We start from the raw sequence: 12,500 nt of genomic DNA on the forward strand, positions 1-12,500 counted from the left end.
TTTCCCACCTGTGGGCTTATGTCGAACGACTGTTGTCACGTGTGGGACGTGTCGGTTTATCAGCCGAGTCTATCGTTAATATCGTCACGCCTCCTTCCTTCAAACGGGAAGGAAGAGCTATTTTTATCATACTTGTGGCTATGGCGAAAGAATGTATCTGGTGGACGCGCCTGAAAGGATTAGAGACAAACACTTTCCTCTCTGGTCAATCTCTCATCAACTTCTTCAAGTATCACTTGAAGAGGAAAGTGTGAGTAGAGAGGCAAGTTTTGTCTAGTGAATGTTTTAAAAAAAGATGGGTGAATGTAGCAAGAATGGCACGTATGAATGACGAAGCCACCTTGACTATGATTCTATGAACCGTAAAAATTAATACAGAGAGTTGCTTATTTGCAAAAAAAAAATATATAACATGTGACTTCATTGGCCGAGGTTACCGTGGTCTTTTCCGTAGGCTTTTCTTTCCACGGGTAAACCTCACCTCTCCTCCCCTTTACACTTCATATTGACATTTCTGTGATTACGATCCCTATTGATCAACTTTTTTTTCCTCTCCCCTTTTCTTTTTTCCCCCTCTCCCCCCCTTTTTTAAAAATCCTCCCATTTTTTGTCCTCTTTCTTTCCTTTTACGATCCCTTTTGATCGAAAACCAACGCCCTCTTTTTTACCCCAAAAGAAAAGCTCTACCTTGTAATTTGTTCTGTCTGTGTGCAGCCCTGTGTGGCTAATAAAGAAACATATTTAATCTTCACTTAGCTATAGTTATTATTATTATTATCATCATCATTATTATTGTCGCTGTTGTTGTTGTTGTGAAAAAATATCGTATCTTTCGCAGCATTTATATCCTGTGATTTATCCAATACTATTTCGTAATGGAGAGCGTGGTCGGCACATAAGTATGGAACATGCTCAACAGAGGCAAACGAAAGGCAAATTCAACCTCGGCAGAATTTGAACTCAGAATGTAAATACAGACGGTCATAATATACAAACATTTCCCATGGCACAAGTACACTGTTTACAGATGCTTACATTATTTATGTTTTCCTTGAATTTGTCACGGGTCCAGCTAGTTATATATTATTAGTCATTTGTCAATGTTCTCTCGTCTCATAATCTCTGACCTCTTCAACGACCTCCTGTCCCTCACATCTCCTTTTGTCCTGTTTCTTCCATTTGGTCTATTTGTAGTATGTATCCCTATCTGCGCGTGCATGTACCTCTGTATCTGTGTGTGTCTACGTGTTTAGTTTAAGTGTATCTGGTGTGCGTGTATATAAAGTGGCTTTTAATTGGCTAAAGATGACCATTCCAAGTATAACCCTATGTATGTATGTGCATATATATATATATATTATATATATATATATATATAATATATATATATATAGAGAGAGAGAGAGAGAGAGATACTATCCGCACGTTAAATATATGTATATATATACATACATACATATATATATATATACATACATATATATATATATATATATATATATACAATCATACATATATATATATGTGATGTGCGAATAGTATCATAATGTTGCATTTGTAATTAGGCGGAAATGCAGTGAATGTGATAGGGTTCAACACAAAAGTATTTAGCTGCGTAATTTAGTGAAAGCAACAATTAAGATGAGGACAGCACTCCGACTAAAGTAAACACTCTATCTTTAGTTACTGTTAGCAATAAATCATCCTTAATCCCAACAATTAATGAGAAGTCATACGGTTATGGGAGAATTATTAGCAACGATGGTGATGATGATGATGATGATGATGATGATGATAATGATGATGATGATGATGATGATAATAATAATAATAATAATAATAATAATAATAATAATAATAATAATAATAATGACTGTTTTTAGTTTTTAAGGCAGCTGAAAATACAAACAGAAAGTCATACTACCAACTATAAAGAAAAAGAAGAAACAACAAAAGCAGTAAAAGAGAAAATCCAAACTAAAACTAGACCAGCAACATATAAAACGATGGCAAGAAAAAACCCTTCATGGAAAATACTGGGAGAAACTAAACGCAAAAGAAATAGACAAAGTAATGGCCGAGAAGTTCAGGATTCAAAGTAGAGACTGAAGGATTTTTAATTGCAGCACAAGACCAAAGACTCCACACTAGAAATTACCCAAAAAACATATAATAAAAAGAAACATAACAAGTAACTGCAGAATATGTGAAGATGGACAAGAAGCAATAAATAATACTGACTAAGAAGAAATATATTGACAGACACGACAGAGTTGGAATCTACATACACTGGAAGCTATGCCAACAGTATGGAATAGCAACAGAAAATAAAGATGGTATAGTAACAAGCTATAAAAGGTCACAGAAAACGAGAAAGCAACAATACTATGGGATATGCCAATACACACAGATAGAGGAATTAAGACTAATAGACCAGATATAGTTGACAGAGATCATGAAGAAAAACATTCTTTCTAATTGATCTATCAATACCAACAGATGACAACGTTTCTCTAAAAGAAATGGAGAAACTTTCAAAATACAAAGACCTGGAAATAGAAGTAAGACGAATGTGGAGACGAAAAATAGAAACAATTCCTCTCATAGTAGGCGCATTAGGTATTATAAAAATATTCAGACAAATACGTAACAAAAACACCAGGACTAACAAATATATATAACATACAGAAAATAGCACTACTAGACACTGCAAACATGGTACGTAAACCACTTTAATTGCAGTAACCATAAGAGCATCACGGCAAACCGCAGCACAGTCCCAAGGCACAGAGAGCTACGCTTGGCAGTGCAGTGAAAGTACGTTATGAAAATAAGACAACTGAATAATAATGATAATAATAAAGAAAAGAGAAAAGAAAAAAGAAAAGAGTTTGGACGTGGACTTTTACAATTGGAATTAATAATGAAGACTGCCAAAATTGGCCTAGACACCTACCTGAAAAACTGTGATGACTGAATGTTTAAACTTGTCTAGATGTTTAACCTTGTCTGGATATTTAAACTTGTCTCAAAGCATGAAAACAAGAAAGCATCATACTCAGTAGCAAAAGAAGCAAAGGAATATCTTTGAGTCAACTTGTACAAATATAATGCAAATGTCAAACATATAATAATAATAATAATAATAATAATAATAATAATAATAATAAAGTGAACTGAATAGAACGAGGTATGGCTACAAAATTGACAACAGGAAAATAAGCCATATATTTGGTATGGGTGATTTAAAACTATATGGCAAATATGATGAAGAGCTTGAAGGACTACGACATACTGTGAAAGGATTCAGTGATGATTTCGGGATGGAGTTTGGCCTTGAAAAGTGTGCCAAATCCACTTTTAAGAAACGGAAATTGGTAAAGTCAAGTTCAATCGAATTAGATGTCAAAACAGTAATAAAGGAACTTGAGCAGGAACAAACCTATAAATACCTAGGAATAAATAAAGACTCTGGTATCCAGCATGCAAGCATGAAAGAGAAGGTTAGGAAGGAAGAAGATTTCGAGCAATCCTGAAATCTGAGCTGAATGCATATAATAAGGTGTTAGCGATAAATTCCTTAGCAGTCCTAGTTGTTCTTTATAGCTTCAATGTGCTTAACTGGAATACCAGTGAAATAATGAAAATTGCAAGAAAAATCCGCAAGCTACAGACGTGAAGGGAGAAGAAAAAATAAACAACTACGACCATTTGAAATGGGAAATATGAAGTTTGTGGCCAATGAGGAGAGTAGACTTGAAAGTCACCCAGTCTTCAAATATTCGCGATGACTTAGTGAAGTTAATAACAACCTATCTAAAGATCTGCAACGGCACATTTCGATACATCATAATATATATTGCCAACGCAACATAACAAACTATATCGGCAAAAATAATACTACCCTGTATGCTCGAGCGCACGCGAGAGAGACAGTTTCAGTAAAATTTTAGTTTAAGTCAATTTCTGAACTGGTAATTTCCCAAAATAATCGAAAGATTGACTTTGCTATATTCTGTATAAATTACAAAGGTTTTTCTGTTATTAATTCAACATTCAATAATTTGGAATGTAGTGTAAAGGTTTTTAGCAAAATTTTGTTTCAGAGAAATTAAGACTGTCTGTGGTTTTCTTTGTTTCGTCACTAGCTTCTGAATTTAAATAGCTCCGAACGCCAAAGAGACGTTCATTATGCTCAGCAGGACACCAACATCGGATTTTTGCAGTCATATGAAAGATAAGGGGAATTGTAGAAGAATGAGTGCATTCGTCTAAGCTTCCACATTCAACAGATTAATAAGTGCTTATACAATATTTATTATGAGTTTATTTCCATATGATGAGCATAGAAGTGACAGATTAAACTGTTAACGTGATAACTGAATTGTACATCTAAAGAATACTTTTATATGATGTGTCAGTTTATCTGAAAAGATAAATCGTTAAGTAGGCACTGGTGATATTTAATACTTCAATGATATTTTCTTCATTGCAACAGCGATCCTTACTTCAGTGAAATAGATTAGCTATACCGATCACCTTATGACACAATAGAACCTGCTGTTGTGTAATATTTCGTGCTCTGGTCTATCTCCAGTTACATATATTAAAATGGTTCAATTGCAAATGGTAATTTGTTCATGTACGTCAGATTTATTGACTAAAAATTGATGTATCATATTTAGCTCTGAAACTAAATGTTCACTATACCTTCAAATTTGCTGTAAAAAATTATACGAGTAATTATTGAAAAAGTAAATCGTTAGACCAATAAGATATTATCAATTTAATGATAGACGTCTTTCATATTCACATGAAACAGGAAATTAATTTTAATAGTTCACATTTTAAACTGGCACGAGCAATGTTGCGAACAGAAACAAGTGCAATCTGGAGAAGATGCAGAGCAGTTGTCCCTCGTGATTCTGATTCTAGGTTATGCCAAGTCTGAATTTTAACTATTTCCTTTTCGGGTTGGATCAATGCGTGTCACATATAAAGGAACTACATTTAAAAACAATGGAAGAAACTTGGAAGAAAGTCTTGTGTGTAATTTCAATTCGCATGAATGGCTTTTATTTGCTTCGTTAAACCTTCCAATATCTGTGAAAGTAACGTCTCATATTTCTTTCTTTACTTAAAATATAACTCGTTCCTGTATTAGAAATAACAAAGCAATAATTTATTTGTAAGAAATTTAATGCAAAAAAGAAGCTACAGTCTAAAATATTTCACCATCAATTATTATACGATTTCCAGGCGACGAACTGATGCGACAGAATGCCTTGCCATATCTGTTCTGACACTCGGTGCTCTGAGTCCAAAGACATCCAAAGTCAACTTAGCCATTAATTTTTTTCGAAGATCTACAAAGAAATACCAATCCGAAAGCAGAGCAGAATACTTTGATGTATTCGCGTTCAGTGGGTTAGACGTAATTCCCTCTTGATTTAATCCCTACTCTCTATCTCTTTCTCTCTTGTTTTTTTTCCTCGCCACCAGTCAAGGAGGTCGTATGAAGAATCAGGAGTATTGCTTTTCCCACTTGTTTGAAAAAGTGAAAAGCGTTCTGCCACCTCTGCATTCACTATTTTGAAAATAACTCATTAACGGTAATGATTTTTGTTATGATATGATTGTAGTTCCAGCTGATTAGATGTTTTTATATTTTAAAAACGTGGCTCGACGTATACCAAATTGAATCTTTTAGTATATGTGATAATTTTGCAGACCATGAACTTAAAAAATATATTTTAGAAATTGAGTTTAATTTAAAAGTTGCAAGCGTTGTAAAGTTTTAGAATGTCATAAATCATAGTTCAGTCAATAAATTTAGTTAAATTTAATTAAATGGCAACATTAAAACATTTGGTTACGGCATAACTTTAAAAATCTAAGAATCTCGGGTTTACATTCAGTGAATGAAGAACGTTTGCCGTTGTTTTACTTTTTCCTATAATGACGCTAACCTTTAAAAAGAAACTGTATACACATGTGAGTAAATGACATGATGCGTACGTGTGTGCTGTGCCGTTAGTAATGTAATGTAATTCCCTACCGATAGATATTGATGTATCTATCTGCAGTGTACTTCAGACGGTTTCCAATTTACCGTTCCACATAGCTCCACGGTTGTGTAAGAATTTGAGATCTGTTGTAACTTGCTAACTACGTACATGCTGCACATATCAGCAGTCAATAAAAATTGTTCCCGTTATTTGAAGGCATTTACTTTCCTGTAAAAGTAACGAGGGAAGCAAACTTGATTTGAACTTATATCGTGAAGAACCGGAGTAAGTACCCAACGAATTGTATCTGACACTTTAACACTAAATAGTCAATATTCGCCTCCCGTTATATAAAAATTAAAAGTATAAAATCTGGGTTATTCGATAAAATAACTGTATCCATCATTTGACAAATAATTTGCTCACTACAAGAGAGTGTTTCTTTTTCATTTTATGGATTAAAATATTGTGTTTAGAGATCGAAACCGTGTTGCAGTAACGGATTATAATTTGAGTACTTCTTCCATTGCAAAGCGTAAGATATCCAACATTAAAAGCTATCCACCGATTGATAACCTATAGCTTTTTCATTTATTCATCTAAGTAGAACCAGTTATTGTTGTTCGTATACACAAATGCCATCGGTTATATACAAATTGTTAAATTATTCCATGCTGTTTTCTCAGATCTTACCGATCTTTAAATCCTAAATATTTTGAGGTATATTTTCGTTTAGAATGAAAATGTTCCATGGACTTAGATACGAAGTAATCGATAGTTTTACTCCACTTTAAAAGGATTTGTTTCCTCTTTTGTGCTTAAGGGTATATTTGTACATCTGTGACTACAAAAGTTCTAAGGTTTAACTGCGAGAGAATTAGCTACATAACCTTTAGATATATGCCGTTATTTCTGTTATCTATTGTCGCATATATTTTAGGATAAGTAACTTTAAAAAGAATTTCCGATCATCCAAAGGTACATATCGACCAACCAGTTTTCTATAATTCCTTCGTGATGCATTTGAAATAGATGAAATAAGACTTAGCAAACAAACATATTGAAGATCATACATTGTGTTTCGACAGAGTTTCGTAAAATATAATTCCTAAAAGACTACCAACTTTTGGCAAAATACGAGAAAAATGTTGCATAAAATTGGCATTACAATCCAAAAGAAATCAAACCTGAAACAAAAAATAATAGGATATAGTATCTGATAAGAAAAACTGAAGAAAATGCTTCGGGACAATTGTCGTGTGTAACGCAAAATTCAAGATTATTTGTGAAGTTTCAAATTCAGCAACGTAAATAGAAAGAAGAGTTTTCTGTTTCTAGTAGGGTTAGTGTTTTATTTTTCCTACATTTTATTTCGGATGGAAAACTAATGAAATATCGTCTGTGAGCAACGACTTTCTTATACAAACTATTACTGATATGAATAAGAAATAAATCAGGGTATTTAACATAATTGGTAGAAGATATATTTGCAATATTTCTATCTCCTCTAAAGGTGGCAAGCTGGTAGAATATTAAGCACGTCGGACAAAATGCTTTGCGGCATTTCGCCACTCTTTCTAAGTTCGAATTCCGTCGAAGTCGACTTTGCCTTTTATCATTTAAGGGGGCTATAAAATAAGTACTGATTGAACAGTGCAGTCGATGTCATCGATTTAAACCTTTCCTCTAAAATGGTAGCCTTGTGCCAAAATTTGAAACTAATATTTCTATCCCTTCAATGATTCAATCACTCATAATGTGACTGGCGTGTATATGATTATTCTATTTGGATATATCGCTTCCTGACTGGATTCAACTAATTTAATGTCTAAAATATAATAACGGTTTTAGGACCAAAAGATCCCAGTTCGAACACAAACATGGGATACAGTGATATCTAGGAATAAGGCACATGACGATGATTGGGAACAAAGAATTCTAAAAGTCTTATGTGTGTGTGTGTTTGTGTGAGTATGCCAATATTGAAAATATACATACCCAGTATGTAATTAATATTATCGAAAATTGTAATCGTATTTTAGAGATAAATAAGAATATCAGTGGCAATTTATTTCATCGTTGTTAGTTTCTATAGTTAGCATTAATATTTGACTATCTGTTCTTATACTGTTGGTAGAAATAATAAAATCTATACTTTGCAATGGCCACTTCATCTTTGTGGCGTTGTGTAGGGATTTGTATCATTGTTTAACACTACAATATGGCTAATAGAAAACAGTAGCGGAATCTGTTAATCGCCAATATTCGGAATCTTCTTTTCAATCTGGTGTAAACTCAATTTTACTTTGTTTCCTAAATCAGCGTTCCTTGAATTATGGTTGGTTTCTCTCTTGTACGAATGGCTGCTCTTTTCCGCCGACTAAATATCAAAAGAAATTATCCCCTGTTCATCGACATTGTCATGTGTTGTATTACTTAGACCAATTTAAAATAATGCACTTTGAAAAATATAATTCAGAAGCAAATATTCTTCGTGGCATTTAGTTACGTGTTCTCAAAACTCGACACAAAATCTTGCCTGGGCTAACAAAAGTTTTACCAATAAAATAATTATCGGAAGTGTCGCTTCGAAGATTAATAAAACATTAATATTCACTTACAGTATGTTGTTTGCCACCAATATGAGACATTTCTAATTTTGTTGAAAATCTGGCAGACAATGTTAAACTCAGATGCATGCCCGATATATTAGGATTTTTAGATGATTCAGCTTCTTTGCTTCAGATTACTTAATGTAGATTTTACAGTTCGCTTCCTTCACATTTCCTCCATCGGGTCCTTGTGTCAATTATAAGACATTATACATTTATTTATGAGACAAGAACAATAAGATTTCGGTCTAGTGAGGTTCGAAGTTTTATCATGATGTAAAAATACAAGCACACATATATATGTGTGTGTGTGTGTGTGTTCGTGTGAGTATGCTTGAAATTGTACATACGTGAGAATATGTGTGTGTGTGTGTATCTGCGGAGTATGACAGTTTGTTTCTAATTAATTGTCTGTAGTGTACATTATTGATTCTTTTTATTGGCATTGTCACGAGTTAAATGAACCTGAGAAAACAACGAAAGTTAACTGAAAATATTTTCCACTTGTCTAAGGAGAAACCGGCTTGTTTCTCCCAAAGCAATAATTTATATTACTTATTATGGCGCAAACGAAAGAATATTCCTTTAAAGGCTGAAGAATTACGTATAATATATTTTTCCTGTTTGTACTTCACGCAAAAAACTATAAATCTGTACATGAATGTGGAAAAATATTTCTTGGATGCATCCTCGACAAGAAACAAACATCGCATTACAAACTAGCAATTTATTTATAACTCCCCTTACAAGAGGGAAAGCCTACACCTTGTGGTTTTAAGATGAATCTGTGAAACCCACAATAATTCATACCAAAAGCTTAATACGGCCCTGAAATATCCTTGTCAATATACTACTATCTTGGGTGACTAATATTGTTTTAAATTTTGGCACACGGCCAGCAATCCAGTGATAAGAGATACGTATTCTATCAACCCAGAATGCATAAAAGGTAAAGTTGACCTCGGCGGTATTTGAACTAAGAACTTAAAGACAGACGCAATGCCGTTAATCAGTTTCTTTGGCGTGTTAAACATTCTGCCAGCTGACCCCTTCATCGGGCTCCTAATATTAACGTTTCAAAAGTCCTTTTCGTGATATAGGGTATGTTTTTATTATAAGTTACTCATTACTTTCTCTCTTCATTAGATTACTGACAAATTGCGTATTCTATGAATTTCTCTTCTGTGAAAGTTTATATTTCACTTCTGTAGCCACATTTTGAGTTTATAAATTTCAACAAATAAAATTAAAATAGAATGACAGCCGAAAAGTAAGTGATTCCGTTATCCAGAGTGTAACTGTGTATTATCCTGAGGCAATTGAAGATTTGATGGTATCACACCTTACGTAATCACATACGTACATAAATACATATAAATACTGGTACACGCACAAACACATATTTGTTTCAAATTGTGACACAAGGTCAGCAGTTGCGAGGAAAGGGCTAAGCCGATTAAATCGACCCCAGTGCTCAACTAGTACGTATTTTATTGACTTCGAAAGGATGAAAAACAAAAAACAAAAAAAGAAAGAAAAAGGAAAAAGACACCGGCGGAATTTGAACTCAGAATGTAGAGACTGACGAAATGCCGCGAAGCATTTCGCCCGGCGTGCTAATGATTCAGTCTGCTCGCTGCCTTGTACAAAATATTTCACGATGTATCAGACATGATGTCAGGCGTTATCTATTTCACGTGTCACCATTTTGCATGTAACCAATAATTCCCATCAACTTAAAATCTGTCATTCAGTATTTCCTGGTCAATAGACTTATACTGATTCAGTGTGGCATTTGACAGCAATTACAACGTCGAACGTGTTACCTTCCGATATATTTGCTTTCTGCACAGCAACATCTACGTTGATATTAGTTCCAATTTGTACCCACATTTTCTTTCTTTGTACATCATTTGCATGTAGCGGGGATACTTGTATTTATGGACAACTTGCATGCTTGTATGCCATAAGAAAAGAAGCCTTATACAAATAGGAACCTTCGAGAGAAATTCCCAAGTGCAGAAACCTTTGCTTAGCAATGATCAAAGGTAGTCCTAGATAAGTTGAATTCTTTTGCATTAGGTTAAAATGCAACTTGATGAGAATTACTGCCAAATGTGTTGAAAAAAATATTCCATAGAAAAATTTTTCTATACAAGTTAATTCTCTACAGATTATTTTCTGAGAAAAAATGTAAGAAAAATATATATTTGTATTCATAGGGTTCTCCCTGCAGCAACCCTATCAATGCACACATTTAAAATCTAGAGGTCTGTGAATAGAAAATAACTCGCTATTATTCTTTATTGTTAGTAAGATAGTTAACGAGTAATTTCATATTTAGTTCATTTCTTGTTGGCTGTATGTGAAGAATAGAGAAAATAACCGCATAAAATTGCAGATATTTCCTGTTAGATGTAGGTAACTAAAACTTTACATATTTATTTATTTCCATTTCTCGGGAGAGAAATTGGTTTGGATATATTTTTATAGCAAACGTTGAGGTTTTCTGTTGCTATTAATCCTTAGTTAATGGAAGTTGCGTGTTCAGATACAGATCAACTGCACATTAACTCATGGCTTATATCTCACGTTTTCCTTGCTCTCATCGTTCATATACTCTGAGCACACACACACACGCACACACATTCACACACACAAAATACATACATACATGATCATGATAGCTACCACTTCGTTATCGAGTATGGTCATTGCACGAGGCTTAACAGTTAACGACCGTGATCGACCGTGACAGTTTAGCCCAGGTAAAGATCTTCAATGTCTTGTACAGAATTGGCAGCTAAATCTTCTACTGGCAATAGCCGGGTACAGTTGTAACTGGGCTTCATGTACCTTTCGATGACGTTTAAGCCTCCCCCGCCGATTTAGTACGGTGTGTAGCACCACCACCACCAGTGGCATGGCTGTCAATAATCGGTCTCGCTTTATGACTATGAAGATGTTTCTTGAGTCCAGCTTTACTGAGGCAGGGTCTTCTACAGACACTGCATGCCAGCGTCATAGAAGATCCTTACCCTCTGGAAGCGCAACAGCGATGCACTTCCTGACATCCCTACTTACTTTCTCGAAATTTCTAAAAGTAGCTGTTCCCTCATATACAACCCTTCTCCACTTGCTACGGTCAATAGCTATGTTCTCCCATGTGTCAGGGGAGATGCTAGCATCTCTTAATGAAGCCTCCAGCAAGTCCTTATACAGTTTTTGTAGGTTTATGTGGAGGTCGTTCTCCTTTAGCTAATTCTCCATAAAAGAGTTGCTTTGGCATTCTCGGATCTTTCATCCTGATCAGAAGACCACTCCATCTAAGCCTTTGCTTCAACACAAGAGCTTCTATACTTTCACACCGAGAGTTTTCCAAAATCACAAGATCACTGATGCGGTCCTCCCACTTAATCCCATAGATCCGTCTGAGACACATGTGATAGAAACGTTCCAGTTGTGTACGGTGGTATCAATATGCGACCCAGGTCTCGCAAGCATAAAGAATAGAAGAGAGCACACACGCCTTGTACACCTTCATCTTTGTCTTCCTGCATACGTCTCGCTGACTACAGTGGCGCCTTTCTAGAATTCCGAAAGCATCACTTGCTTTCCTAATTCTGTATGGTATTTCATTATCCAAAATGTAATATCTATCAACAGTGCTTCCCAGGTAGAGAAACTGATCAACTACACCATGTCGTTTAGTTATAGATATTTAGTTCACTATACTGCTTACCAGGGGCAGGTTGGTACATGACACACACTCTCTCTCACTAGACAATGATAAAAAAGAAATCCAGAGAATTTTGTTTCGGAAAGGGACATTTTACTCCCCTTGGAGTAAACATCTTGACGAACTACAAAAGAAACCAGC

At 34.7% G+C, this 12,500-nt stretch overlaps 1 long non-coding RNA gene across 1 annotated transcript in view; it reads left to right on the top strand.

Annotated features, from left to right (window-relative positions):
• The first annotated feature begins 8,921 nt into the window (after positions 1-8,921).
• Positions 8,922-12,500, top strand: part of LOC118762758 — a 25,414-nt gene continuing 21,835 nt past the window's right edge. Inside the window, exon 1 of the long non-coding RNA XR_004998508.1 lies at positions 8,922-8,936. This is a non-coding gene — a long non-coding RNA (uncharacterized LOC118762758). The remainder of the gene's footprint in view (positions 8,937-12,500) is intronic.

The sequence above is a fragment of the Octopus sinensis genome, linkage group LG3 (genome assembly GCF_006345805.1).
Source record: "Octopus sinensis linkage group LG3, ASM634580v1, whole genome shotgun sequence".
Lineage (NCBI taxonomy): Eukaryota > Metazoa > Mollusca > Cephalopoda > Octopoda > Octopodidae > Octopus > Octopus sinensis.